At 41.6% G+C, this 26307-nt stretch overlaps 1 protein-coding gene across 2 annotated transcripts in view; it reads left to right on the top strand.

The window, feature by feature from the left end:
• The first annotated feature begins 2433 nt into the window (after positions 1-2433).
• Ndnf (neuron derived neurotrophic factor) overlaps positions 2434-26307 on the top strand; it is a 34628-nt gene continuing 10754 nt past the window's right edge. Inside the window, exon 1 of one of the 2 annotated variants that reach the window (XM_051152245.1) lies at positions 2434-2886. The gene's annotated coding sequence lies outside the window, so the exon portion shown is untranslated. Of the gene's footprint in view, positions 2887-22647; positions 22669-26307 lie in introns of those variants that run through there. The other variant, XM_051152246.1, reaches the window with a different exon arrangement.

Here is a 26307-nt window from a genome sequence, read left to right as displayed (position 1 = left end):
GGCGGTTCAGTTCTTAGGAGGGCTTGGCGGTTTCCGGAGAACTTGGCCTTCAGTCCCCAGCATCCACACTGGGCATGTCCTAACCTCCAGTAACTCTAGCTCCAGAAGATTGCATACCTTTTTCTGGCCTTCATAGGGACTAATCTTACATGCATACTCACACACATACACATTACTAAAAATTTAAAAATTAAAAAAATTACTCTGCATGTTAAGCTACTTTTCAAAAAACGAAATCTACATTTCAGCCAGTTTATACTAATCTGTCACATCCTACAACAGTCACCAGCCCCTAAGTCCTTTGGCTTTACCAGTTCTGATCATTCATTGCTTGGTTTTCTTTCTGGTCTCCATCTTTGCCAGGCTCTCTTTCCACTCCTTATTTCTGTAACATTAACGTCCTGGCATGGCCAGTCCCCTCTCTTCTCACCCTTGATGCGTTCCATCTCCTTTCTCTCAGACTTACAAAACATCTGGATGCTGACAACCCCTGATTCCAGCCTGACCTCTCTCAGAAGCCCCCCTCTCTTTCATGCTGCCTACACAATGCTGAATCCAGACATTACCAGCACTCTAACTCCACACAAATATGTATGCGTATATCTATCTATCCATATTTTTCCTTGTATTGTTACCATGGCCTGTCTTGCACCACCCAGAAAACTTAGAATCTCCTCTCTTCCACCTTTCTTTAACTGTTTACTATCTCCTGTCTGCAAATTCTAAATGCGTCTAAAAGGACCCCAGGCTTGGCTTCTTGGGTGGAGATCTACTTTTGTTTCCACCTTGTAAAACTCTGCTCATTGGTAAGTCACTCCTTCCAAAGAAGTATCCGAGTGACCTTTCTAACCTGTACTGGATGACACTTACAAACCTTATTATCTGCCCTAACTTATCACCTTTAATCATTTTCCAAACAACAGTCCCCTTCACAGGTTGTCTCCCTGGGTCTGGAGCCTGGGGTGGGAGGCTTTGCTTACTGCACCTGCAATGCAGCCACATCTAATATCTCCCTGGTCCCAGGGCAGCCGTGTATGCTGACACTTTCCTGACCTTTTCACTTACTCCTGTTTGTGGAATGCTCTTCTCCTTCCCCTCCGCCATCCTTATTTGCCTGGTGTCGTTAATCCTCCAGAATTCTGTACTGATATCTGAGCACCTTCTCAGGCTTTTGTGGCTTTTTACTAAACTAGTTCAGGGCATGGAAGCATTTTACAAATCTACCTATGGCAGTAGTCTTTTTAGCCACAGAACTTTGGAAGGTGGGCTGGACTGACTTCTGGAAGATGATTGCTTTTCAGAGACATCTTACGGAACGTGCATTGTTCTAAATATGACTTCAATAAGGTTGACTTTTACCTTATCTTTGCTTTAGAGGCAACGGAAATAGATGAATGTTTTTCAAGCTTTCAATACTGACTGGATAGTTTATTCTTAGAACTTGAAACCCTAAAATTTAGAGTCTGAAGCAAGAAAGGATGGAAGGAAGGAAGGAAGGAAGGAAGAAAGGAAGGAAGGAAGGAAGGAAAGAGGCTTGCTAGACTAGGTTTTCAGCCACGAAATATCACTCCAACCCCCCTCCCCTCCCCACACACCCAGGCTCAGGCCAGGTTGCTAATGAAATAACTTCTTAGCATAATTACCTAGTCAGCCTTAATAGCTTTACAAGTTCTGTCTGGTCTCACTGGTCCTGTAGGGTCGTTTTTTGTTTTTTTTTTTGTTTTGTTTTTTTCAATTGTTAAAACAACAACTGAGCTTCAACCCTAAGCAGATAGGTTCCTGGAGGCAAAAGCTCCAGACGAAAGGCTAAAGCAAGCAGTAAGAGAAGATTTGCGTTCTGTGCTAGCTTCCTCCAACCTCCAGCACTGATGCTTTTCCTATCCCTAACCAAGCCCAGAGTTCCTCTCCTCGTGCTTCCTTGCCTTCTGGACAGTAAGGTGGTCCCGCTTGCGCGTCTGGTTAGGTCATGCAGCCTTGTTGGGGTTTCAGAGGCGCCCTCCCGTCCCTACTCCCAGTAGCAGGGACCCAAAGAGAGCAATATATCCCGTGAAGCCCACCCCCTCTCACCCCAACCCAAGAGGGTCTTGTGTGAGTAGCTCCGGGTCACTGGACGAGATTGTATGGAACAGAGAAGCAGCACCGAGAAAACGTGTGTGTGTGTGTGTGTGTGTGTGTGTGTGTGTGTGTGTGTGTGTGTGTGTGTGTGTGTGTGTGTGTGTGTGTGTGTTGCGTGCTGGCGCGCAGCGGGAGAGAGGGCGCGAGGCACTGAAGGGGAGCGGCGGGCAGAGGAAGGCGGGGCAGCGGGCAGCAGCGGGCGGGCTGGGAGGGGCAGAGGCTCAAGCTTCTGCAGTGACACTCGGAGCCAGCAGCGCACTCCTTGCCCAGAGCCTCGAGAGAGCAGAGCTTAGCGTGCTGCCTCGGAGTCGCCGCCTCTGTCGCTGGTCCACCGGGCTCTGCCTCTGCAGTCCGCTCGCTCCGGTGCTCAGCGAGCCCGCTCGTCCGGCAGTGCTAGCTCCACGGGAGTGTTCAGCATCTTTCCGCCACCAGGCTCCCGTGTGCGCCCGTGCTGCCCCGGGACCACCGGCCTGGCGACGCTGCCTGCGCCAGTTCGCTGCAACTTCTGCAGCCGCGTGTCGCTGGCCTGCTGCCTGCCTGGGAAGTTTGCAGCGCCCGCCACAAAGTTGGGACACTTGGGCAATCGAAATTTGTTTTTTCGCCTGCTTCTGCCCTAGCGTGCAGGTACCCTCGGTTTGTGGATCCTGGTATTTGACATCTTGGTGGGACCCTGAGATTGGACTTTTCCCGAACACCTCACCCTCGGGGAGGAAAAAAAAGGCGAACTAACAAACTTTCCTCTTCCCGCTAGAAAAAAATAAATTCTTTAAGGTAAGGAGCAAGAGCGAAACAACCCTCACCTCCCTGACGCATTTGTGCGCCGGTGCGTTTGCACCCACCCGCCTGTTTACAGTGCGGGTTGAGGTGCATCCTCACTCTGGGTAGGGTGCGATCAGAGGCACTTAGGACACGGACTTGGCCAGCTCTCCTTGGGCTTGTCTGGTCGGTCTACGGCTGGGCGACCGTGAGCGACATTAGATGGACAGACACGGCGCCAAGTTTGGGGAGGTGGGCATGCCGCATCCGGCTGGAGTGGGTCCCCGGAACCGCCGGCTTTATCCTAACCCTGTCTGGACCCTGACTTTGGCCTGCTGTTGGTGGGCTCTTGCTTCGCTTCCCCGGTTTGAAGCCCTCCTCCCTACCCTAGTTCTGCGGGACTGAGTGTTGGGACGATGGCACTCTCGTGGGACTGCGAAGTTTACAGGACTTGCTGCGGGAAGCGCGGAGGCGGGCTCCCTGAAGATGGTGACCATGCGGTGGTGGCCGGGATCTTCTGGGACTCGCCCCGCGCTCTCTCCTCATTTGTCCTCTGCCACGCAAGCCAGCATCCTTAGAGAAACTTCCCTAAGCTGGGTGGTCTAGGTCCCGCTCATATTTTCCGCAGCAGAGTCGAGCAGCTATGGAGGTCAGGACGCCCTCCCGTCGCAGCGGCCACCCTGTGTGGTGACCTCTCCAGTTTGTGTGCCAGCCAGGGCGCGCTCTGGGCTGAGCTACCTTTCTCCTTGCCGGGGCGGTAGGGAGCCTCCTGAGTTGGAACGCCAGCTTTCAGACCAGCTCTTCTGGGAGCTTTGCAAACTGCTGGATTTGCGCTCTAGCTTCTTTCTCTCTCGTTCTTTCCCTCTTCCGGACTTGGGGCGAGGTGTGAGAGTTCCCCAAGTCGAGTTGCTCCATTTGTACTAGGGTGGAAAGGGCCCCTCTGATCGACGCACCTTCGAGAGCTTCCTTGACCCTTCAGAGCTGTCCATTAACTGCTTTAGGGACCATTAGCGCCCTGAAACCAAGATCTGGAGTGGGAGAACGAACCTTAGAAAAAATCTCTGGTTTTGATTTTTTTCCCCCCGCTCAGAGTTCTTTTAAATAACTTCAGGTAGCGATTTGCTTGCTTCTTGTCTTTCAGTCTCGCTAAATGACAAAGAATGCTTTATTTGTTTATTTGCCTTGAGCTGCAGGTCTCCAACACAGTAACTTTTTTTCTCTCTTACCCCTCCCCCTACTTGCTTTGTGGCCCCTTTTTCGATTTTTGGATAAGAGGATCTCCACTCCTCCTCGCCTCCTCCCACCGTGTTCCTGAGTGCTTGTGAGAACTAGGGAAATCATCACTGGTAGTAAACAGGACCCCGCGCCATTCCCTGCCGCTTTCAAGCAAGTAAAATCTTCCCTGGGCTCACAGAAGTAGAGATAAAACAGATATACCCCCCCCCCCCGGGAGCGGTTGCTGAGGATTGGATGCATTTGAATTGTTTTATTATCCTAAAAGAGTGATGGATGGATGCAAGAGGCGATGTGCTATGGAGCAATGTGTTGGGGTCGGTCGGTATTTATTATTATTCATTATTAAATATAAAGAGTGCTAATAAGGCCATCACCCTAGCTGAAGCCTGTGTTTACACCCACATGGTTTTATGTCAGTCTCTTATTACAGTGGTTTCCGAAAGGGCCAACACCACAACTGGATTCATTCCCTACACTCATTCTGCATCTGGGATTAATCAACTGTCATGAAAGGTACTGTCATTTTACCAGTTTTAACTGGTGAACTTGTAGAGGGCTGCCGCCCTAAGAAATGTCATTTTCATCACTTTGCCCGTTCAGAGTTTTAAAAAGCTTGGCAACATAATTAATTATGGTCCCAATTCCCATTTTCAATCTAAACCTATATTCAGGATTATATTAAAATAGCCCATCACTCGGTCTCTAGCAGTGACTCTTGTGAAATTACATTCCAATTTGCAGGACTGTGGAACAGCTGGGAGTGTGGGGGCCCCCCTGCAAAGTTAGAGAGATTAGTACTGTTTCAAATTTCCATCAAAAACCCTTCTTGGGGGGAGGGGCCATAGAGATGTCTTAGAGGTTAAGAGCTTCTAATGCTCTTATAAAAGATGTCAGTTCTGTTCCAACACCCACAGAGATCAACTCGAAACTCACTACAAGTCCAGCTGTGGTTGGCACCTGCACTTTAGTGGGTGTGCACACTCATGTACACACAAGTTAAAGTAAATAAAAATTTAAAACTCTCTCCTTTCCTTTAAAGACAGCCATTAGCCATTTCTCCTCTGCACAGCTCTTTAGTGGCTGTCATTAGTCTTCGTCAAACTCTTAAAACCTAGCAGCTTGCAAAGGTTGTCTGTATCTCTATTTTCATTTTTTTTTTTAAATGTCAAGGCTTTTTAGTCATGAAACTTCTATGCCAATGATTCAGGCATCGACACTCTTTTAATTAGTCACTACCGTAAAAAAGAAGCTAGCGCTCTATAATGAGCCTAATTGCTATGAATTATATGTGACTTAAATTATGTATTTATTTCAGCAGAAAGCAAAACATCTTTTAATCACTTGCACATACAGCTTTCATCTCTGAAGATGTAACAAAATGTATTAATTGCAAACCCTCCTGTACGAGCAAGGGAAGCTCTGCTCTTAGTTTATTTGTCCTAGATCTTAGCGCCCATGTGGTAAGGTACGAGTCTTAGAAAAAAAAAAATCACATTATAACTTTGTCATATGGTACAGAGGAATACAACATCCCAAGCAGCCAAAACAGGCCCGTCTCCATGTAATTTAGGGACTTTCCACTGACATCATGAATTTGGCCTTTCTGACGTTAAATTTTCTCACGAGAATTTATCAACCAGACTCTGCCTATAGTGGGGAAAATAATATGTATTTTAAAGCTCTAAAACATTATTTGAAATGACGGAAAGGTCTTCTGTGTTGATTTCTTAGCAGTTCTAGTTTGCATAACCAGAGGTCAAAACGCCCCATCTATTCTAAAGCTGTATTGCTTCTTCCACCAGTCACTGTGATGAGAACACAAGCTTTTAGGGTTAACATTGGGGCAGACTTTGAGTGATCACCAGAAAGCATGAATAGTATGTGAATCCCGCATAACTGCACCGATTTTATTATTTTGTGTCTCATCCTCAGTTTCCCTGTGATGAGGTGGCTGATACTTTCTTATAAGGATTCTTTTTTCTTGTTTCCTCGTCATGTCTTAATTGAGGAACTGTGAGCCCAAAAAAGCACCCTGCTAAGGAATAGTCCCTGACAATCACCGATTCCTTACTTTTCAAATAGTTTCTATGATCTCTAAGCATTTATTTCGGTAAGATTAGTCTGAAAAATATAATTTGCTCATCCCCTGTTGGCTCATTCTACTGCTAGTAAAAGGACAGCTGAGTTGTCTAAAATTTAACAGCACAAAACATTTGCTTTAAAATTGATTTTAAAACACAACTCTACTAGTATTTTAATACCTCCTTTAAAAATACTCTATATTAAGGCTAAAGCTATGGCTCAGTGACTGAAAGCCCTTGTTGCTCTTGCAGAAGACCTGGGTTCGCTTTCTGGAACACACTAGTGGCTTAGAACTGAGATTCCAGGACAGAGACGCCAGTGTCTTCTTTTGACCTATGAAAGCAGGAGGCACACGTGTGGTGTGTATATGTGTGTGTGTGTACATATACATACGTGTACATATACATATGTATATGTATAAATGTATATATGGGCAGAACAGTCACGCACATAAAATAAAATATACATCTTTTAAAAATACTCTGTTTTATGTAGTCCAGATAGTTTCTACTTCTTCCCTATATATTAAAAGTGGTAAAAAAGTAAATAAAATGGCAAGATGTGTAAAGTCAAACATTTCTGTTGATTCCCATCTAGGAAGAAAAGTAAATTCAGGAAATATAGTCGTTTTTGTATTACATAGTAGTACATAGACCATAATCTTAGAGTATGGACCATATTTCAGGGCATTTGTTCAGAGTTATGTATCTCTTGACATATCACATGGCACTTGCAAAGAGGTCTACTGCAAGCTGCTTAACTCTTGAACACCAAATCCAGAGGCCAGAGCCATACCTTCCCCTCTTTCTTTGCAATCTAATGAAAAACTCCAAAGACCAACTCCCTACATTTCACTCTTCTGAAATATTTTAAAGCACAAACTGTATAGGACAATATAAATGTCACACAATTTTGTTTTGCCTTTAAAAAATTTAGAGTAGAACATTTGATGGGTGCAGAGGAAGGGGAAGCATAGCTCTGGGTACTCATCCCTTTAGGATGAAGAGGCAGGTCTGATCACAGAGTAGCTGAACACTGGGCCCTGCTGCAGTGTCACTGATGCCAAGAAGTTCACTGAGCGAGAGCCCCGCTAGGCTTCACTTGAAAGTCTATGGTCCTCAGTGCTACAACAAAAGCATGGAGAGTTCAGGGTTAAACCTTGCTGTTTTTTTCAATCTTTTGGAAATAGATTCAAGTTGTTGGTGAACAGCTTTAGTTTTTCACTTGTCATTTTCTATTCCTAGTGCAAATTTAATGACACTTATTAACTATTTTATACGTTTTTCTGAGTTGTATTAGGCTCACCTGTAAAAACTCTAAAACGAGTATTCTATTTTAACGAAAGATGATACATGCCCCAAAGTAGTAAAATGTATATAGTTAACTTATCACATGTCTGCTTTAGTTCTTTTGAAATAATATGCTACCCTTTTCTTGAGGTTGAGAAGGGTAAAAGTTTTTGTGTTTTTTGTTTGTTTGTTTGTTTTAGGAATAACAGGTTAGAAAAGTTTGGAAGGCCTTCAGGATATGATTGTGCATAATTAGCAATCAGCTCGCTTAAGCAAAACTCTTACGCATCGACTGTGCAGCATGGAGACTTTTAAACATGATCAAATGATAAACATAGAGTTGAGTGCTGCAGACACATACCCACTGTCTAACTGAGACGATGTCAGCCGGTGTCATAGACGGGGTGATGGCTCATGTGCAGTGAAGACTGCGCTACTTACTTTAAGAGAATGCAAGGTGAATGGTTTCTTCCAGCTGCTGCATCTGAGACACAGGCTACAGTTTAAAGGCACAGTGAAAAATATATACTGTATTTAACATACATTTTATCCACAGCTAGAAGTCACCATTTCTGTATCCTTCACCCTCCCACCCAGGTTAGTGGTCTTATCTACAAAGATGGAAATCAAATGAAACAATGAAATTAATCTTTTTTTCTTTTTTATTCTTTTCATTTAATTAATTTCTTTCTTTCCTTCTTTCTTTCTTACTTTCTTTTTTCTTTTTGTTTTTGAGACAGAGTCTCACTATGTTGGCCTGACTGGCCTAAAACTTGCTGTGTACACCAGGCTGCTCTACAAACTCAGAGAGATCCACCTGCCTTGGGAGTGCTAGGATTAAGGGCATGTGCCACCATGCCTGGCTAAGGGTTTCTTTTTATAAAATAAGCAGTAGACTCTGAGCTCATAATTAGAACAACCTGTAGAGTGCTGTAGCTTATTTTAGGAAGGACTGTGCCCATTTTTAAATTATAACATAGTAACTATGAACAAAGTTATTAAACATAAAGAGTGATATACAGATCATTGGCAAAGACAGTAAGTGGTTAGCTATTTAGTGGCAGTGGAAATGTCTGAGAAAGAGTGCTCACTTGAAAAGGCCCATTTGCTTAGGGTTGGTGGTGTCTCCAGCTTAGCTGCTGAAAATGACAGAGACTGTTGGATCATGAATAGTTACAATTTCTAGAACATTGTGGCAAAACAGAGCCCACAACCAGCTTATACGTACATCCTGGAATGCTGATGATCACTCCCGAGCTGAGCGCAACTGCACACAGATCATGAAGGTGTGGCCAAGTAGAACACTGCCACTTAAATCCAAAACAAAATGTATTTCACATTATCATACAAGTCATTTCCCACAATATAAACATATAGGATCCATCTTGGCTTCAAAATCCATTACAACACACATCACACACACACACACACACACACACACACACACACACACACACACACAATTCCAGTGCTAGAGATGCAGCAGCATATGGCTGTAGCTCTAAATGCTGTGTGCTTGTCAGTGTCATTCAGAATTCATTATCAGAGCTTCAGGTTTGGATAGATTCTAACATTTGTCAACCGAGTAACTGAAGAGACGTTTATTGCCACGGCAGTGGGCAGTGACAAGGACCGGAGACAGGAGTGTTGGCTCCTCAGCTGGACACCTGGTTTCATTTTCATCCCATTGCTTCCTTCTATAACATTTAGTGGTGATTGTTTAAAGTTTGTGGAAATCTGCTATGAAAATTCAGTGTTCTTTACGGAGAAATGAAGCTGCCTTTTGAATGGAAGATTAAAAACAGCAGGATTCTACCCTAACAAATGAGCTAATAGGTAATGACATGAGGAAAGTATCCTTACCAAGGTGGGGCTGACAGGAAAAAGACTTTTATACAAATTTATAAGTAATTTTACTTTTCAGGGTACTCTATAAATACAAAAATGCCCCAGCAGTAACAGTAATATTATATCAGTTAAGCTCTTAAGCAGATAGGTAAAGCCAAACAGAAAAGAGACCATCTGAATACAGAAATTTAGAGAGAGATGAACATATATGCATATATAAATATTATACACCCATATACGTCATACACATATGGATGCCTGCATGTCCTAAGACCTTTTCAGTTTCTGAGCAACCTATCTTTCCTTCACTTTGCTCTTCTAATAATTCTGCCCTTTGTATTTTAACAAAAGTTATAGGTAAGGCAAATTTTGCGGGTCACACATACGAATACAGTGGCCTTGTGCTTGGCTGGTGTCCTCGTCATATTAATGATGCCTTTCATTGTAATATGCTCTGACCACAGTTTCTCTTCCGTCATCTCCTCCCAGATCTTTCTCACCTCCCCACCTATGCAATTTTCTATCTTTAGAAAACAAATGGGCAAATTAAGAAAAACAGAAAAAAGAAACATGAAAAATAGTAAGTAAAGGAAAAAAAAAGTGTCCAACGTAGTGTAAGACAAAACATCTCCAAAAATACCACTTATTTCATTTTGTGTTGCCCATTTAATGCTGGGCACTGGGCCAGCCCTTTAGTGTGGTTTGTATACCCAGTGAGACTCCATTGGTCTACACTGTATTTTCCTTTGTAAGTAGCAGTTGACTCTGGAGAGCTCTGGTTAGGAATGGGAGTCTGTGTACACTTTCTGGGATGTCACCTGTCTTGGACCTGTGCAGGCTCTGTGCATGCTGGCACAGCCTCTGTGAATTCATATGTGTGTTAGTTCTGTTGTGCCCACAAGGGACCGTTTCCTTGGTATCTTCCATTATAACTGGCTTTTATAATTTTTCTTTCTCCTTTTCTACAGAGTTCCCTGAGCTCTGAAGTCAGGAATTTTGCATTAGGGGCCATCCCCATCCCCGTCCATTTCCATTTTATACTGGTCTTACAAATTTGCCTTTGTGGGTTGCCTTGGTGTAACTATGAGACAAAAATTTCTGATGTCCAGAATTAGTTAGGTCAAACTATCTGCAAGACTAGATCTAGTGAATATTCTCATTTAAAAACTTGATTTTTAAGTACAGTGAAAGATAGAAATGTTCTTTTACACCACTGATGCAGAGGTTTCCAGAATCTATAAGACCTACTGACTTTATAGTGTGTGATGTCAACTTTATAAAGGAGAGGTCACTAAAAAGGTATGAGTGCCTTGTCATGATGTGAAAATGAAACAAGGATTTACTTAAACTTAGTCTTATATAAAAAGAAAGACATCTTGTGAGTATTTGTTAATAAACAAGTGAATGAAAACACTCAGCATCTCACGTAGCCTCTGAACAGCAGAGCCTCACAAAGATGTTGACTTTTCTAAGTAAAAGTACAAGACAAAATAATGAATTGTAGTCAACCTTATACACAAATCACCCTTGAGACAGACCAGGGGAAGTTTGAGATGCACATTTTTATCTACTGTAGTTAGTGATGACTCTCACTTCACCATAGAGTGCTATATTATAAAAACATCATATATAATACAGCACGTATGTAATACAGCATTCTACATTTGCATTCCAACGTATAGAAAGAAAACTACAAAACAAGGGTATCGAAATAAATGAAGATGAAAATGCCCCTAAATAAACTTGTCACTATTGGGAAGAATATTTGTGCCCATTTTCATAGGCATTTCATAATTTAATTTATCAATAAATAGAGATTGTGCTGTGTCTTTTGAAAAGTTTAGTATTCTCAAAGTTGAAAATCACTTTCCACTTTTTTGGGCAAACTGTGAAGCACTTTAAACCTTCCCTTGAAATGTTGGTTTCCCACAAAGCTGTCAATTATTAACTGATATTAAAGTTATTCCTGTGTTGTGAATTTTAAACATAGCTGACAACGTTTTTATCCATTAGCTATTATTGTTCTAGATAAGCTTTGACTGTATACAAAGTATTTTCATATCCCTTGATTTCCATAATGTCCCCCTGTTTATAAGAAATCTGAGGTGTCAGTTCAACAAAGGCAGGTAAACTCACAGGAACTTTTAAAGCATAGCACTAGTTCTTTGGTTCAAAAACAAAATTGATTAAAAAGAATCTACAAGATTTGAGTTGAAATTAATGACCAACCTATCTTGCAGAGATAAAATTAAAATTTGCTTTCCCCCCTATTTTTACTGACTTGGGAATATTACTTAGAAAGCCTAAGAACCCGGGTGCTTGTCCTTGGGCCACCTGGGAAAAGGATCAACCCCAGCTAGATGTCCCCCTAACTTTCACATGTGTTAGTGACATGTGTACAGCTACCACCCACAAATACATACATAAAAGTGAAATGGTTTTTTTTAATTCTTGATTTACTCCACAAAATCACAACTGTGTGCTGCCTACTAAATATTTTTTGATTGGTTTAGGGAATGATTTATTAAGTATTTTTAAGGGAAAAGATTTTATCCTTTTGTCTTTAAGTTACTGTTTAGTTTGAAAGCAAAAAATAGCTACTCTGGTCCCAAATAGCACAGCATTCATGGTTTGCCATCTCTATAGTCATCCTTTTTTTCTTCTTCTTCTTCTTTTTTTTTTTTTTGCTTGTATTGTGTCTTCTGGTCATGACAGAAATGCTGCATGACAGGAACGCACATTAGCTGTGACTAAATGCCCATTACCTCCACAATATCAACCAAAATTCCAGCATCCCTCCCCGACTGCTGAGCTATTAGCAACTGATAGTTGTTTGGGGGGAAATCAGTTCATTTCAGATGTGGGCCCTGGACTACAGGCAGCCAGTGTTTGAGCAGATGGCCCTATACCAATCAATGTACATACTGATAGCACGCGTGGACTTAGTGGACTTAAAGAGAACATGAAATTGGGAGGCAAGAATTAGGGAGGAGAACAGGAAGACCTGAAATTGAGAGATCCAGAGGGGAGGATTTGATTTAAAAAACCAATAACTTCATATAAGAAATTCTCAAACAATAAAATTTTCAAATTAAAAATTTAAATATCATTCAACTGCATAACAGCCTTTTTACACAAAAGTGAATAGGGAACTTTACTTTTTCTTTTGGAAAAATGAGGAAATGTATCACTTTCATTCTGTGGGATGAGTCAGATCATAGGCAGTAAGACTTCACACACACACACACACACACACACACACACACACACAAGACTTACCTCACAGATGTAAGTGAAGCTACAGTGAAGAGCTCTCATAAAAACTGAGCCTTTTTTGGTCTATTATGTACAATTATACTATGTTTTATGCGGATGAATAAGCATGGCCCTGGGCCCATGGACACACACACACACACACACACACACACACACACACACACACACACACACACACTTTGGCTGTTCTCTTCTATTTCTATATAGGGTCCAACTGAATAGGAACCTAACTACTTACCTGACTGGTAAGCCAGTAAAGACAGATTGACTACCTGCTGAAATTCCTTCCTGTACCTGTGTTTTTTAAAAATGATGTTAAAACATGTCTTTTATTATTTAATTACTTAATACAACTTGACACTGAGACTGTAGCTCAGTAATAGAATGCTTACCTAGTGTCAATAAGACCCTGGGTTCCTTCCCCAGACCCCAGTGTGTAAAAAAAGAAAATATTCCAATTGTGCCACTAGTCTGAGCAGATATTTTACATAACTCATACACAAATAGAAATCATCTTTAACTTAAAAAGCATTCATAGTTAATGTGAGGAGTCTTGGTCTGCACAGTAGAGGAGGAGACAGAGACTAAGGTTCAGGGACATACTCAGGTTCAAGAGCTGACAGAGAGTTAGCCAGCTCTTCTAACATATGCTCAGCCACTTTTCTTTTTTCCCTTTCTTTTTTCACTTTGCTTTGGGCTCTCCAAAATTGAATAAACAAATAAATGTAGAAATTGCATGGTAGGGAAGGATGGAAAAGAGCACAGAACAAGCCTGGATATGAAGCGGGTACCTGTAGGGAAACGTGGTCTTGAACTGACAAGAAAAGAAGATGTGGAAAGAGTTTATGTGAGACGTGGAGATGTGATCCAGACGAGAGAGCTAAGCAGAGAAAGGAAAAGAAAGGCATGTGCGCACTAGAGACTCAAAATGACATGGAGGCCAGGAACTTTCGTCCTTGGAGTATATTATCTCATCTTTCTGAAATGTGTCTTTGTTCAGGGAAAGGGGCTGGGCTTTTGTGAAAAGAAAAATATATTTAACAACTATTACTTTTAAATTCTCTTTTCTTACAGCAACGAAACACATTTCTGTATCCCCTCCTTTTTCTTTCTTTTTTTTTCCCGCAGAAACAAGAATAATTTAGAATTTCACCATTTTTACCTATTTAAGGCCCCTCGTTCAGTTACTCACTCATCTATAGTTTTCATTATCTTTATTTTACTTACTTTAAGAATAAGATGGTAGATATGAATGGTTTGAGAGTTTCAAAGTATATAATTTCATGAAAATATAAAGACGCAGGAGGCGAACGCCATCTGCGATCTGAGTATTTGGGTGCAGCCCGGGAGCTGCCAGCATCCTGATGGTACAGGGCCTGTCTGAGGACTCACCCCAGACCTGTGAACCAGACTGCACGGGAAGGCCAAGGGGAGTGATTGATATCTGTTAGTTTGAGAATCTAAAAACTCCTTTCCTCAGAACAGAATGCATTCCAATACATTTTCAAAGTAAAATAATAGTTCCTCCCCAAGTAAGTAGTGGTCTATCCTGCGAGACGGAATATTTCTATGTCTTTAGTACTCGTCTAGGTCATTGCCTTGTACCCCTACACCCTCCCCAGACACAGCAGCCTTGCCAGTGGCTGCCCTTTTAACTTGTACCTCAAAGTACTAAGGACATTCTTGTCAGCTACTTTGGTTTCATATAATAACCTCATATGTTTGGCAATTATAAAATTGTCAAAAGCACATGTTTCCCTTTTTTTTTTTCTCTTCCGCTTACGTTATTACTTGGTGAAATAATTCCAATTCTTTAGTAACGAGCTAAGTTCAACATTTTATTTTCGTTAATTTCTTCCTACAAAATGCTACGAGCATTGCCCTGATGCTCAGCTCTGGGATTAGCATTAAGTGTGGAGCCCTCGGGAGTGGGGGGGGCGGGCGGGTGTGGATCTCATGTGGACAAACAGGATTTGAGATGGTTGTCAGTGAAAACATGTGACTGGATCCCTGTTGTTATCAATGTGCGAGCGTTACAGAAGTGACAGACTCTGGCCTTCAGAGAAACGGTTAGAGGTGTTTCACCATGGGGATGGCCTGTGCTGGGAGTACAAAGCAGAGTGGAAGAAAGTTGGAGAAATGAGTTTTTCAGAGTAAGTAGGAGCAGGAGAATTCGACTCTTGTACACCCAAGATTTTAGATTCTGGCTCTGGAAAACTATCCTACATCCCCAATTTTCCCCCCAGAGGTATACTGAAACACATTTTTAATTGTCATCATGTGACTATTGTATAAAGCAGGCCAGAGTGATGCAACATGTTGATCACTTTTGGCATTGGCAGCTTGGATAGGAGAGATGACATACGCACGCGGCAGGTGGCTGGGCAGGTGAAGGATGTTAACCATGTTCCTCGTTGATAGTTTCAAGGACTGACGTACTTTTGTGAGTGAGGCACACTCTGCCCTCCACAAGGCGTCTCAGTCCTCATCAGAACCTCCACCTCCATGAACTGCTGTGCCTAAGATCTTCCCGCATGCTGCAAGCTTCCAGGATTCTTCTGATAGAATATAGTCTGGATTGTTTTGGTCTTTGATAGTAGCATTTCAGAAACAGGTGGTATAATTCAGCAAATATCTATCCCATGCCCAAGGATGCAAAGATAAATAAAAAGGAATGTATGCTCATAAACTTGTGTCCTTGTAAGTCCCGTGAAAAGCATTTTTAGAAGGGCAAAAAACACATATAGGAATCCTTACAAGTCAAACGAGATGGGACAGGACCATAAGAAACAAACTCTGGTTTCTGCAAATGACTGTGATTCTGCCTTATCTGTTTCTGTAGCATGCCCCCTCCCCCCTGCTCCGCCCCGCCCCCCTGCCCTGGGCCCGCCAGGATTCCTACCAGACTCACAATAGTCACCTAAGGAACAAAAGCTGGTTACTAACATTGTACAGAGATGGCTCAGATAAGAAGCTAATTAAGTAACCAGCACCTTGCTGCCCTCTTAAGAGGCTCCCCAGAGTCTGTAGATCTGTTTCCATCTGTTTCAGTGCCTGGCTCCTGAAGGTTGTAAGGCGTCCTAGTATTGTTGTGATAGCTCTGAGATTTTAAAAGGCTCCTTTAAGTAACGTGGCCTTGCCAGTCCATTTTATGTTTTTGTGCTGTAGTTTCATCTCTGCTTCCTTTTAGTCCTTGGGATAAGCTCGGAGGTCCCTCAGCCTCTAGCGCATTTGGTAATGGACCGTAAAGCAGATCTATGTCTACTCTCTCGTTAGCTTCAGCTCATTATTCCTCACCTGACATGAGCCGGGACCTGTTTTCCTGGCCCTGTGACCTACTGTAACAGCTGTGAAGTCATTTCTTCCAAGACTGAAACATTCTAGCCCCCAGGAAAGTTCCTTAAGCTTGAAGGTCAATAACTCAAAAATAGATCCAGGAAGTCCCTGAAACTTGCCAGACTCATTAGGCTCCTCCCTGCCACAGGAAGCAGTAAAAGTTCCTTGGAATATACCCAGAAAATGCCCTACCACATAACAGGGACATATGCTCAACCATGTTCATAGCTGCTCTATACATAATAGCCAGAACATGGAAACAGCCAAAGTGTCCCTCAGTAGAAGAATGGACTAAGAAACTGGTATATTTACACGATGGAATACTACTCAGCTATTAAAAACGAGGAATTCCCGAAATTTGTGGACAAATGGATTGATCTAGAAATTATCATAATGAGTGAGTTCACCCAGAAGCAAAAAGAGACAAACGGTATATACCTCACTTATATCAAAACACTAGTCCAAGGGATACGTACCATGAAAATCTTTACTTACCAAGAAAGTGGGTCAGAGGAGAGGATATCCGATTGAGACTTTAGGCAAGAGTAGCATGGAAGAAAGAGGAAATAGTAGGACTCACAGGGTCCTGGAAACCTATAAGAAGAACTTTATGACAGGCAGATCTGGATCCTGGGGTCCTCCTTAAACTAAGGCACCAGCCAAGGAGAATATAGGCAGTAAGCTTCGAACCCCTACCAAGACCTAGCCGACGAACATGATACTCTCCACCGTTGAGTGGAGAGTGAGATCTGACTCTCACATGAACTCTGGTGCCCCTTTTCTGACCATGTCCGCGGATAGGGAGACCTGGTGGCACTCAGAGGAAGGATAGCTAGTTACCAAGAAGAGACTTGATATTCTGAGAGCATATATAGGGGGAGGAGGTCTCCCTCAGTCACAGACATAGGGGAGGGGAGAAGGGGAGAAATGGGAGGGAGGGAAGAATGGGAGGAAATAGGGGAAGGGCTAACAATCGAGATGTAATATGAATAAATTAATAAAAAAATTTAAAAAAAAAGCTTAGAGTGCCTCTCAGATGGAAGGAAGCTGAGCTGCAAAGGAGGTTCTCAGACAAGCTAAACTACAAAGGAGACTCTGAGACCAGACCAGTTGCCCGGAAGAAGCAGAAACCATCCAAGCTGCCTGGAATAGGTTGAGAGAACCCAGACACCTAGAAAAGATACCCTAACTTGTTGAGGTGCCTGCAGGCTATGCAGTGTGCTCCAGGTTCCCGGTTTTCCTGGCTGTCATTCATGCTGGGATGGCCTTTCATGGTGAACCTGTCTTTGAGTCATTTCAGCTCCTATAAATAACCCCTCACCCATACTCTTGTAAGTAACCCCAATAAAACTCATTAGTTCATCAAGTTGGATTTTGGTCGTATCTGTACCCAGGTCTATCATGGCTCCCTCCCTGGGATGAGTAGGTGTGTGTGTGTGTGTGTGTGTGTGTGTGTGTGTGTGTGTGTGTGTGTGCTGTGTCTTTCCAGGAAAAGTTTTGTCACAACAACAGCTATGGAAAATCCCTTTTGCTTAGTAGTTGCAGTTAATACATAGACAGATCCCCAGGCATGAGGCCCGGGTGCCCACTGACTGTGCTGCCCTTCTATTTTCCTCAGGGTCAGCTCTGTTGAAAGGTCCCTTCCAATTCCAACACCCTCAGCTTCCTCTTTATTCTAACCGTTATGAAGATCCCTGTTGAGATGGTCTTCCCACAGCTACTGTCTCTGACTTCAGAGCCTGGAAGACCTTCCTTCAGTCCCTTTGGTGGTTCCATTTTCTGTATGGGGCCCGTTGCTCTCTGGAATGGGCCATATGAGGGCAATGTCTTTGTTGACTTGTTCTTCACCTCTCTTGGCACAGTGTGAGCCTGACAGGTGCAAGCACTTCACAAATATTATCCACTGCTGTTTCAGGGTCCCTCAGCCAGATCTTAGCACAGCGTTGTACCCAAGCAGTGCTTGGCCAGTTGCCCACGGAGGGTTACGGTTCCACCATGCTTGCTGTTCTAAAGCAGCTCCTTCTTGTTGCTGGGGCTTGGTTTTAATTACACCACTGGGAGCTGGATTATAAAAGCTTTCTTTTGATCAAAGCATTATGGAAGATGCGGCCCATGTGTTTAGCAGACACAGCTGGAGACTCACCAAAGCAATTTTCAAAACCAGGTTTGTCATACAAACAGGAATATCTTTGAACTTGAATAATCTAAATACCTTGCCTGGTCAGTTCATTATGGAGAATAGATGGTTTACGGTTTTCTGAGAAGGCACCACAGATTATCTGAGTTTGATGCAAAGCAGGTGAAGACTTAAGGTTGTTACCTATGGCTGAGAAGAGAGAAGAGTCGAGGAGTTTTTCTAGATTCTTCTTTCCGGCTCTAGTTTCCTCTATTGTTCTAGCTTTTATTGTTGTTCTTACTCAGAAACAAGACTAGTGAATCGCAGTGCAGCTGACCCCTGAGGTCACGTGGTTAAAGCCCCTGGAGCTACTACCAAGCACACAAAGGAAGCCCTGATTCCCCACCTTAGCCTGTCCATCCTCTTACTGTGTTGCCATCCCTTGATCCAGCCAGTTGCTCCTTGACTGTCCCTGGCCCCAAGGGCGCTTGATCTTTTTCTCTCTTTTCTGGGCAGCCATCTGCTTCCTCTGAGAAAAATCTGGGCCTAGAAAGTGCTGTGGATCTCAGTTTCATCACACAGCTTGTGTTGTACGATTCCTCATGCTAGGGCTGCTTACGTGACATTGGGCGAATGTTGATTGTAGGAGGGCTCTTAAATTTTATCTAGCTATCTGTTAAGACACAGCTTAGAAAGAGATCTTGTCTGGTACGTGTTTCAAGTCAGTGTTCTCCATAACCTTTTTGTCTGTTTTTCTTATTTTGTCTCCTGCTCACTAGTAATACAATGAACTAAAGCCCAGCTTTGGGGTGCTTAGTTCTCTGGGTACTTTTGGTAAATTAGTTCACCAGAAATGTTTTGATCCCTCTACTTGAAATAAAATTTCATTAGGTGCAAGTGTGTGTGTGTGTGTATGTGTGTATGCCTGTGTGTGTGTGTGTGTGTGTGTGTGTGTGTGTGGGTGTGGGTGTGTGTTTTCCTAGTATGTGTTACCAACCTTTCCTATTTCTCGAAGATCCTATTCTGCATTATGACAATTGAAGTCAAGGCTTTCATTTTTTTAGGTTGCATATTTCACCATTGCACACTTGAGTTTTTCTTCTATTGCATAGAATTTTGATCACATAAAGAGAATGTTTTCTTTTTTGTTGTATGCCCAAATGATTTATTTGACAGAAGAAGTACTTAGGCTGGAGAGATGGCTTAGTGGTTAAAGGAGATCACTGCCAAAGCTGACCTCCTGAGTTGATCTCTGGAAGGGCAGTAGAAGAAAAGAACTAACCCCTGAAAACTTTCCTCTGACCCTCCCCCCCCCCCACATGCACACAGTGGAAAGCACAAAATAAAAATAAAGAAATAGATGTTGAAAATTAAGAAAAAAATTAGTTCTAAAAGTTGAGTTTACAATAGGTATTAGCTCATACATTATGTCAATTCTGCATAATTTAAATTCTCTCTGATTTCTTACTAGTATATTTTCCTTGATTCTTCACCCTAATTCTGTCTTCATCTCCTCTCTATACTCTTTAGTCTAGTCTGTAAAACATACCCAAAACTGCCCCACTATTCTTTATTTTTCTGTCCAAGTCACCTTCACTTTGCCATTGGCATATGCCAGAACCTTCCTCTGTGTTTTTAAGAGACTAGATTGATTTATTGTTTCTATGATGACTCTTTTTTCTGAAATTGATTCCATATTCAGTACAGAGTTGTTACTTAGATGGGTAAATAGATAGATAGGCAGGTAGATAGATGATAGAGACAGACAGATAGATAGATAGATAATAGGTAGGTAGGTAGATAGGTGATAGATAGATAGATAGATAACAGATAGATTGATGATAGATAGATGGGACCTTTCCCTGCTTATAGTACTTCCCATCACATTCAGAATAGAATCGAAAGTCTTTTATATGGCTGTAAAGTTTGGATGACCCACACTTTACCACCTGCTCTCTCCTTCTCCTTCCGTGTTTCATTTATAGCCTTTTCTTTTGTCAATACCCACACTTAGTCTCACCTCAGGACCTTGGCAGGAGACATTTCTCTGCCCAGGATTCTCTTTCCTTTGACCTTTGCTTCTCTGGCTTTCTCTTTCTGTTTAAATCTCAATGTAAATGTCATTTTCTCCACAAAACACTCCCTAAACAGACAGCCCACAGTTACTGTCACCATGTGTGTGTTTTTTTTTTTTACACAAGCCTATTCTAATTTTCTGCACATCAATGAATAGCAGCCAGTATTGTTTTCCTGTTTATATTTGTGTGCTATCTATCACTCTATGATAGACACTTTATAATATCCCCACATGAGTACCTAATGTCTAGCAAGCACTTATTACAAAGATGTTGAATCTAAAACAATGGGTGAAAACATCAATACTATTTGTCTTGGTAAGTACTTTTTGCATTTGTTGCATATTTTGTTATTGTCATTGAGTCCCTACGACTCCTAGCTCAGTTTGGAGTACTTTGCTAGCAAGTGGCAAGTTACTTATTAGCAACTTCTCTTCTTCCTCTTCTTCTTCTTCTCCTTCTTCTTCTTCTTCTTCTCCTTCTTCTTCTTCTTCTCCTTCTTCTTCTTCTCCTTCTTCTTCTTCTTCTCCTTCTTCTTCTTCTCCTTCTTCTTCTTCTTCTTCTTCTTCTTCTTCTTCTTCTTCTTCTTCTTCTTCTTCTTCTTCTTTTGTATTAACTTTTTGGCCATATTCTGCTTTTGTTAAGAGCACTTCTCAGTGAAAATAACTATAAGTTCAGTTATAGGGTGTGCGTTGCTGTCTTTCCTCTGGTGGCATGTGCTGGGGCTAACTGCCTCTGCTTCCTCCCCACGTCATCTCTGCAGAGAACAAGGGGTACAGGGAATGGGCTGCTTTGGGAACATTTCACAGGAATTCACTTTCATGCTGCCGCACATCAACAGGGAAAAAGACAGCTTAGCTGTCAAACACAAGCAAGAAAATCAACTGAGCATTTTCTCCCTCCCCACAGGCTCTCTTTATTCTAGAAATCATTGCTCCCAAGACAGCAGGAATTCTCTCAGTTATCTCATATCCAGAGGACATTTTGATAGGGAAAAAGCATCCACTGTTTTGTTTCAGCTTTACTTTTCATTATCCTATCCATCGCTCTTGGATTTTGTCATATCTTGAAGTCACCCATCCACAGCATTTTAAATTTTCTTTCATTTGCTAAGCTAAGATTGTTTTCCCAGATCAAAGACTATTACTGTCTATGGTACATTTATTTTGATCATCTCTGTTGTTATTGTGTTTTTTTCTGGCCCTAATAATAGTGAGAAGACAGGGTTACTTACTTTAACATGTGCTCTTCTTTAAAGCAGTTCTGTCTGTGTACACTTGGCCATTTAAAATTAGAATGCCCTTGACTCTGGCCCTGTCCTGAATAATGGTGCACCAGGAGGATTAGAGCAGATGGATGACAGAATGGAAACTTTATTTGAATCTTTGGCAGGTTTTAATTTTACATTGCTTTTTTATATTAATTCAATTTCCCTTCAGAATGAACGTTGGCAGTCTTTGAGGGAAGGGCTCGAGGAGGTTGGAGTCACTGGTGTAATGAACTCTAAAGCCCTTCATAATTATGGCACTATGGAGTGACAGCAGGTTCTGTGAGCAGGGCTGTCTCCACAAGGGACACATCTTTGCAAGGGGGCACTAGTCTCACCTGCTGAGACCACACCACAAGACACACTGGGAGCCTTCTATTTCAGTCCTTCCTTTTTACACATGGTTATACCAAACTTAAGTGTTCTTTTTTTCCTCCTTAAGATTTAACCAAAGCAGGGGATATTTTTAGATTTTTACAAACAACCAATTAACTTCAGTCAACATTTTTCTTCTTTCAAAAGACAACAAACTCTAACTGCTTTTAGGAATTTAACTCTTATTTTTGCATCCTTGCCTTGAAAGGACTTTTTTTATCCAAGAGGCAAGCTGTGCACACCAGGATACAAGCACATCCGCTGTGCTGCCTGCCACCAGGTTGATGCAGACACCAGAACCCTTCCTTAGACCAATAGAATATTTTTCTTTACAGCTAGATCAATCACATAAACATATTATCACATGTGCTTGAATGATGCAAATAAAAACAAATGTCCTTATGTTTAATAATAGAAATTAAATAGACTAAATATTTTCATGGAAAAAAAAACCAGAAATCTTTGTAGCATACCATTCCTTGAAATTATCCTCATTCAATTATAATCATGCACTTTCTACTCTTTGTAATTAAACATTAAATTTCATTTATTCCAGATGCATCTGCTTCGAGTCATTCAGAACATTCATCCTTTTGTGGGGCCTGGGGGGTTGCTCTAAGTTTATTTCAATATAAAGTGAATCTTGATGAGAGTATTTTAAAATTGTATCCTTTCTGAAGCATAGTTATACCCATGAATTTGATCTTGCATTTTATAGCATGGAATAGCTATAATCACACAATGCTATTCTGTACAAATATACTCCTCTGTTTCTACAAAGTCATTGCAGACCTTCATTGCTGGTGAAGGGAGGTTGAACGAATTCCCTTTGATTCTAGTAACACATCTGAAGAGGCTGTTGGTGGCAGTTCTGAGGAGCCTGCATGGCTGAAGAAGGTCAGTGTCTTCTTTATTTCCATCATGTAGCCCTTCAGCCAGAAACTGTTGGTCAGCTATGTCACAAGTCACAGAGTTTTTATTTACCAGACTTTCAAATTATCTCCAATGATAAGATAAGGAACAGTAGGTCTTCTGGTTAGTTTGTAGTCAATTTGATACAAAATGGAATCATCTTGGAAGAGGAGAGCTCAACTGAGAAAATGCCTCCATCTGATGAAGCTGTAGGGAAGTCTTTGGGGCATTTTTTTTTTTTAATTATTATTTTTATTTTTATTTTTTTAATTAATTTATTCTTGTTACATCTCAATGTTTATCCCATCCCTTGTATCCTCCCATTCCTCCCACCCCCCATTTTCCCATTATTCCCCTCCCCTATGACTGTTCCTGAGGGGGATTACCTCCCCCTATATATTCTCATAGGGTATCAAGTCTCTTCTTGGCTACTTGCTGTCCCTCCTCTGAGTGCCACCAGGTCTCCCCCTCCAGGGGACATGGGGCATTTTCTTAACTACTGATTGATGTGATATGGCCCAGCCCACTATGGAGAGTGCCAGCTCAGGGTAGGAGTTCCTGAGTTATATAAGAAAGCAGGCTGGGTGAGTCATGAGAGGCTAGCCAGTAAGGAGCATCCTCTATGGCCTCTGCTTGTTCCTAATTCCTGGTTCCTGCCTTGAATTCCTGACCAGAATTCCATCATGAAGAGTTTTAATGGAGTGTGACTTAGAGTTCTCAGCCAAATAAACCCTGCCTTCCACAAGATGTTTTTGATCATGGTGCTAACTGCAACACTAGAAAGCAAATTAGGACAGCAGCCTATAAATACTAAAGGCAAGATTTCTAGTCATTTGAAATATTTTCTACTCAAGATTTCCATTGGAATTTGTGGTTAAAATACATTGAATGTGTTTGTACAGCAAAAACCCCTAGGGCCCACCAACTAGAAAGAGAAAACCAGCTTCTGAAAGTTGCCCTGGCCTCTCCACACTCATGCCACAGCACACATGCACCAAGCCAGACCTACTCAACACACAGACAGCCCTCCACATACACAAATAAATGATTGAATAAATAATAAGTGAAATTATAAAATAATAAGAATTTCAAGTTAATACTGAATGTCTTACATTTGTGCATTTTCAGTTCCCCACTATTTGTCCTACTCCTTAGTTTTTATAGAACAATAAAAATGGCTCCTATTTTTTCATTGGTTGGGCCTAGAGAGATGTTTTAGCAGTTAAGAGTGTATATTATTTTTGTAGAAGGCCTGGTTTTGGTTTGTAGAACTGACATCATGTGACTCACATCTGCCTATAACTTTATTACGAGTAGATCTGAAGCCTCTGGCTTCTGAGGTTGCCTATGCTTACACGCACATACCCATGCACAGACACACGTACGTAGAAAATTGAAAATAAAATATCTATTTATTTATTGGCTTATTCTTTAAAACGGGTCTTCAAGTCATCCCTTATAATTTGGACTCTTCAGAGTCCATCAAAAGTGAAAAAAAATGAGACAGATGTGAGTCAGCACTGACATTCTAAAACACTGAGAAACGAAATGTTGTCACACCTGCTTAACTGTAGCGTTTGCCTTCTCACAACACTGCAGCAGCAGGTACCACATTTTATATTTAACAAATTCTTCCTTTAGGACTACTCCTTATTGGTTTTCACTTCTATGTCAACTATCTACACTCATACATTTCTTTGTACTTTGACCTGAAGAATATATGCACGTACATACAGCGCACAACTAAATGTAAAAACTATTACTATGCAATCCCTGCATCTGCCTCATCTTTGTCAGGATAGAATGCATGGTAATCTTGAGATGATATTTTAGAAACAATTTATCTCCACTCCTCAGTTCCTAAGTAAGAGATAAAGATGGAGATAGGGATGATGGAGATGGTGGAGATAAAGATGGAGATGGTAGAGAGGGAGACAGAAATACAGGTGGATACAGGATAGATAAGGAGAAAGAATGAGATGGAGGTGAACAGAAAAAGATGGAGAAGGGATGGGAAGAAGAGAGGAGAGGAAAAGAGAAAAAGAAGTATTTTTTTTTTTTATAACTTTTAACCTGACACATATTGTCCTGCCAAAGAATAAAAGTATCTAATGGGTCAGTAGCCTGTAACTCCAAAGGCTTTGGGACATCTAGACACCAAGACTCTTCTCTCTTCAGTCTCCAAAAGATTGAAAGGTGAGTGCTATTAGCGAGAGAGGAAGGCCTCTGACAAATGAGCACTGGCAGTGATTTGTTAGCATCTCTGTGTTCCAGGCACCAGAAACTTCCAGTCCAAACCATGGCAGTGATCCTACTTGGTGTTTAGGATGGCAGTATGCAGGTTTTTCTGGATTATGAATAGTCAGTTATACAACTACGCTGACTTTCTCTTTCTTAGTGCAATATATGCGTATGCATGCACATTTGCATATGAATTTGTCTTTGCATGCATGTATGATGTAGATATGAAACCATCCTGGCAATGTTTTACAACTGATGGAGCCACACTCTCTGTGGTAGAAGGATAACAAGATTCCTTGTGACACACTGGAACATTCTTCACATTATCCACCATGAAATTCTGACTAGTGGGGTTTTAGTTATTTTTGCTTTAGGGCTTGTATGGTTTTTTTGGGGGGGGTGGAGGGGAGGGATGTTATTTTTGTTTCTGTGGGACAAAAGATCTCATTGTAGCTTAGGCTAGCCACAAACTGGTTATGTAGCTGAGGATGACCCTTGCACTCCTGACCCTTCTCCTTCTGTTTCCCAAGTACTGTAGATACAGGTGTAGGGCACCATTCCTGGCCTAATCAGTGTTACTGAATTCAAACTTTAAATCTAGATACGCTGTAGTTCTGGACAGGAAACACGAGAAACAAGAGAAGTTGCACCATTAGAGGGCACTTTTGTAATTTTAGAAATCTGTTCTTAGAGGCTTACTCTGAAGAGGAATGCGTTTCCAGTTGTTTATTTAAAGTGGGGACATGAAAGCAGGAGGAGCATTTGGAGGAAGGAAGGGGAAGATGGGAGAAGGGAGTGGGGAGCCCTTGAATAAGCAAAAAGTGTAGTGATATAAATGAGTAAAAGTGTGGCAACAAAACTTACTACTTTGTAGGCTAATTAAAAAAAAATGGAGTAATTCTTAGAATGAAAGCTTTAGAGGGAACACATGAGTTAAAGAAACTGTAAAGCTTTAAGACCTCCATTTAAAACAATCTATAAATGAATCTGTTTTTAATCAGTGAGTATAAATTATGAATTAAAATCTACACACTATGCTTGCAAAGTAATGTTTCATTTTCTTTGTTGCTTTCTCAAAACATGTTTTTTAGAAATAAATCCTGACCATAATATGATAAGATTGGACAAGTGACCAGTGTTCAACTAATGTTCAACAGAGTAACTTTGCCATCCTCATTATTTAATGTCAAATTGGTAAAAACTCAGTGACCCCAGCAACCTGAGTTCAATCTCTAGAACACATATGGCAGAAAAAGAGAACCAACTCCCCAGAGTTGTCCTATGACCTCTGCCGTTCGAACACTCACAAGAATACCTGCATCCTCTCCCACACAAAGTAAACAAATAAGTATATGCTTAAAGTATGGAATGCTGAACCATAGG

Source organism: Acomys russatus, chromosome 10, assembly GCF_903995435.1.
Source record: "Acomys russatus chromosome 10, mAcoRus1.1, whole genome shotgun sequence".
Taxonomy (NCBI): Eukaryota; Metazoa; Chordata; class Mammalia; order Rodentia; family Muridae; genus Acomys; species Acomys russatus.
The sequence above is the reverse complement of the archived record's forward strand: the minus strand, read 5'-3'. Positions and strand labels throughout refer to the sequence as shown.